This window comes from Nipponia nippon, unplaced genomic scaffold (genome assembly GCF_047370975.1).
Source record: "Nipponia nippon isolate SJK-2023a ecotype South Korea unplaced genomic scaffold, ASM4737097v1 scaffold_13, whole genome shotgun sequence".
NCBI lineage: Eukaryota > Metazoa > Chordata > Aves > Pelecaniformes > Threskiornithidae > Nipponia > Nipponia nippon.
Window position 1 is genome coordinate 10964421 of NW_028262324.1, and position 5216 is coordinate 10969636.

A 5216-nucleotide genomic window follows, 5' to 3' on the forward strand; every position below is an offset into this window, starting at 1 on the left:
GTCCCGAATATGTATCTCATTGGACAAATAGTGTTTTGCTTATTTTTGTTATTAAAGATAAATTGGGGGGGGGGGGGGGGGAATGCAGGAGGGGGTCAAAATATCCTGAGGCTAAATCTAAACTGGAGCCAACCCATATTAAAAACTTGAGTGTATCTAAAGTTAGCACAAGAAAACCTACTCTTTTAGATACATAAACTCAAATCCTTAAAGATGTGTCATAGCCTAACTCTCACTTGGGTGCTTAACTCCCATTGATAACACCATGTGCTAATTCCAGCACCCAAGTTTCCATGTAATGTTCTTACTATGAAGAACAGTTGGTCTTCAGGGAAAACATTTACATAGATGACAGCTATTTTCAGGAAAATGAAAAGTACTGGGTGAAAAAGGAGGTTTTGACATTGTGTGAAATATGGGGTTTGCACACAGTAGTTTTCGCTGTGTGTATATAAATGGGTGATTTACCATGTATTGATTCGCACACCATTTGTAAGCGTCTAATTTATTTATAGAGATGTATGGAAACCATGGTTTGAAAAGCAGTTTGCATAACATCTGGTATGTCAACAATGTAACCTTTCAATTTACTTGTTGGTGAAAATGTCAATATAATGAACCTGAACTCAGCATTGGTTTACACAAATTTCCTGGCAGACAAAGCAGTAATGATTTGCATGTCAGTGTAAGTGACGTGTGCCCTCCAGTTTTGAGTAGTTTACACAGCTAAGAGGTATAAAAAGGGTAGAGCACATGTCTGGTTCCTTACGTACTTATGCTGGCAGTGCAAATTGTGTGTATTTGTGTGGTGTGAAACATTTCATCTTGTTTTGACTTCCAGGTTTTTGAAAGTGGCCTTTGATTTTTAACTGAAACCACTTTTTTTTTTTTTTTGATACATGGGAAAAAAAGATAAGAGAAAAATTGTAGACCTGAAGGTGATTTTAGATCCCGGTAGCATGTAATCCATGAGCCTTCCCTGGGTGCACTTGTTTCAATTACTTTTACAATTTATGTGTTTTCTACAGACAAAGATATTGTACTGGGATGTGATAGAGGAATCTAGTGGATTCTTGATTGCTCTTAATAATACGCCAACAGGAATGACAGCAATAATATATTGTTTACACCTTTTAAATTACTGCTTGTACAAGATAGGTCACATAAATCACATAGCAATTTTTTCACTCTGTGACTCATTGCCTGACACTTTTGAAGTTGCAAAGTAATAAATGCTCTTAATATTGAATAGTAAAAAACCTCACTTAAGTGTAGAATCAAAGTCCATTGATGGCATCTGGTGTTCCCCCTTGATTTTAGGGAGTTCAGGCCTGCACAGAGAAGTTGCTGCCCAGTTCCTCTCACCAAACTTTCTGTGTGAAAAGGCAGGAGACCTGGTCTTAGCAAGTGTCACCAAACACATCAGTCAGCCTTGAGTTTCACTACATGACGTGACAGAGGTGATGAGCTGAGATGGGCTGCATGGTGCCAGCAGGACACTGCCTGGCTCACTGCATTGTGCGGCTTTGCTTCCCCACCGTTTGCCTTCACAGGGGAAGGACATGGGGCTGATAGGACAGGTTATCTCCTTCCTCCTCTCTGCCTTCCTCTCCTCCCCTGGCTCCCCACCCCAAAGATCTGCTTTGTGGTTTGGATTTCAATCAAGTTACCAAAAAAAGGTGGAGGAGGGAAGGAGACAGTTACTTAACCACTTTGCGCGTGATTTTATTTATTTTTTTTTTTTTTTAAGAATCAGATGCTATCTGTTTCCCATTGTTCTGCCCACCCTATCCGGTTTGGATCTGATTTGGGTGGTGTATGTCTGTATGTGTGAGGGACAGGGTCACAGGGAAAGCTTTGTGCATCTGTTATTATCTGGTAGCTTTACAAAAATTAAAACCATATACGGCCCCACACTCACAGCTAAGAAAAGGAAATTTCACCAGGTTTTCCAGAGCTTTCATTTTTTGTGTGAAGGTTTCTAGTATCTAGACTGAGTACACAGATTGAACCAATGCCAACCATTTGTAAGAGCTTCTAAGTTTTTTTTAATCATTCTATTCCACTTGCTACATACATTTTCTATTTGTCCATTGTTAATATTTCCTTTATATGGTTAAAAAAATTGTTGACAGGTGATATTTTCCATTTAATCCTGTTGGACAAACTCCATCATGGGAGACCAGAGCACTTCCAGTGGCCCTGGGTGAAGTGCATGCCCCAGCCCTCTGGGCTGCTGGGTGGGAGGAGATGCTGACATCTCCCTCAAACCCAGTTTCCAGTTAAGGGAAATACAGGCCAGAAAAGATCTGCAGTGACATCCAACAGGTATCCTGATTGGGGTGCCCAGCATGCAAGACTTGCAGAGGAGCACTCCTTCCCTGCAGTCTAGGTAGATCCAGAGATCCTCTCAGATTTCCCAGAATTAGATAATCTGATTTTTTAATAATTTATTCAAAAATCACATGAACTGTTTGTGCGACACTTGTGATTGTAACACCATGTAAGCAAAATTTTTTATTAATATATTACATGCTTTAAGGAAATGCTGGGTTAGCCTGGGCCTTTTTAACAAAATAAAGAAATTCCGTGTCTTATCTGGCAGATGAGATGCACCTGAAACTGCATAGGAAAGAGCCTCTGTAAAGGTTACGGGGGAAAGAAGGAAGTGCTGGAGAATATTGGGCAGGGCAAAGCAAGGCAGGACAGGACAAGACCGATGAGAAATATATGTATTTGGAGGTAATACATAAAAATCACTAGCTGCACAAAGGAAATATAGCTAAGGATCTTACTGGCTGATGTTAGTTGGTTTTTTTTTTAATGTACCTAAACAATACTAACAAAACGCCTATAAATATCTGAATGGCACTGAAGTTTATTTATCTATTTATCTATCTATCTATTTATTTATTTATTTACTGCTTAGCATGGGACTCCTGCTGAGTTTTCCCTCCAGTTGTGCCAACTCAGGATCTCAGCTAACTGGGGCTCTGTGTAACATTACATACAACACAGAGCATTATTTAGAGTTCTGGGCACACTTCTCACTGCATTAAAATAAAACTGAGTTCTCACAGGTCATGTTGCTGGCCTAGCTGGTGCAGTCCTCTAAAGTCTTTCCCCTTTCCCACTTTTGTGGGGCATTCGTTCTTTTTCTTCATCTGGATTGGAAAATGAGGACACAACTGAGTTGAAGCCCTAATCCCATCAAGTTTCTTTACTGTGTAGCCAAAACCTGCTCGACTCTCTTTCCCTCTGCTGTATTTTTCCTGTAATGTTAACTTTCTCTGCTTCATGTTTACACAGATGGAGGCAACACGTTTGACTGCAAAAACAAAAGTACATAACTGCATCTACAAAACTTCAACACATACGTGCCGTCTCTTTTCTGCGACCTCTGGTTTCTCAGCTTTAGACTAAATTTTAGCTTCTTGACTTCAGGCTCCTGGAAAGATGTGAAGCCCTTGAGTACCCACTTGACCACTCTTCTTCATTTTAATGTTTGTTTATCTTTCCTGCTTTTTCATGTTCTGGACTATTAACAAAGCAAGAAAGTGCTTCTCAGGCTACAAAAACACCATCATATCAGATAAGTGTCCTTCTAATGCACAGACAGCGGTCAGCTGTGTGTGCACACGAGTAGGCTTTTTGGTGGATACTGAGCCCAGTATTCAGAGGCTGCAAAGAGCCCGGCAGCGCATGCTCATCCGTGGAGAACAGAGCTCCTTGCTTTTATATTTTCAGAAATGCATGAGGACTAAAAGCAAAGCTACTGATTAACATGCATTTGGAGGGAAAGGCCTAGCAGCCACCTCCAAATGCTCTGGGAGGCTTCTTTCACTTGTGCTGTGAAGGAAACAGCAGCAACTAGAGGAGAGTTTGACTTGACTGGAAATGAGGTGGGGAAGAGAATAACAAAAAAAGAAAAAGAAGGTGGCAACAGTTAGTTCAGAGGAGAGACTCATATGGGGTTGAGTTTTGTTTTAAGGTTCTGATTTATCTGAGCTGAGCATGGCATCAGCTGAAATTCAGAATGAAACTAGGACACAAACTTAATTGCAAAATCAGCTGAAACCACAGGACTCAGTCACAGAAAATTCTCACTTCTTTGAGGCTGGCATAGGGTTTCACTCTGAGCTTCAGCAGGAGGTCTGGGGGCCCCCAAAACAGATTCAGGGAGTTAAAATTCAGTTGCTTTCCCAAATTCAACCATGGACTAGCAGAAGTATTGAGGGGATGATTAGAGAGCATGCACACGAGTAGGAGTGACGACTGGCTGGCACATCGCTTTTCCACCTAACAGTGAGATTTGTAGGGGATATGTTGTAATTGTTGGTGTAAACAGATATGGTCATCCTCAAGTACCTCTATTCAATGCCATGACAATGAGTGACGCAGAAAAGCCGAAGGTCAATAGTTGTTTCTCTTGCAAAAAAATGAACCAAGAGCCTCAGACCTACTGAGACCGGCCAGCCGCAGCACTCGCACTCTTCTTCTGATTGCCAGCTGTTGATGGCCGATTCCTGGAAATAACCAGGGAGAGAGAGAAGTCTCTGCCTAACATGAACAGACTTGTGGTTGTGTTGACAAAGCCAAAACAACAGCTTAAAGCGAGTCATTCCAGCAGTATCGCTCCCTTGTCTGTCACTGTCTCTCTGCTGCTCCCTAAGAGAATATCTTCTGCTACAGACATATATCCCACTTTGGATTTTGCTCCTCCTGACACTATACTGTTTTTTTTTCTATAAAGGCAGACTTTTTCTGACTCTCAGGAGCCTGAAGCATACTTTTCCCTATCTTAGATGCAGATGTGAATCCTGTAGGATGGCTTCAGGCTCAGGGAGGTGTTGCACAGAGATACTCCCTGGTACAGGTGCTCACCCTGAGCCATCGGGGCATCCCTTGACTTTGCTTTGTCTCCCTTGTTGCAATAGGGGCAAATTCTTGCAGGGGAGAAGCTGCAGAGTTTTTGTTTCTTCATGGTATTTTGGAAAGTCAGAAATTTCTGAGGTCGGAAGACATGTTGCCTTCAGCTCTAAACTGTGCTCTCTGTGGGTATCTTGAAGGGCATGAAGTTGTCAGGAGCTCCGAACCTGTGCATACTGGGGGAGGCTGAGGGTTTGATGCAAAGCCTGTTTATATCAGGAAAATGGTTGCCACTGAGCTGAGTGGGGTTTTGGGTAGCAGACAGGTGAATCCTGCTGCTGGGACAG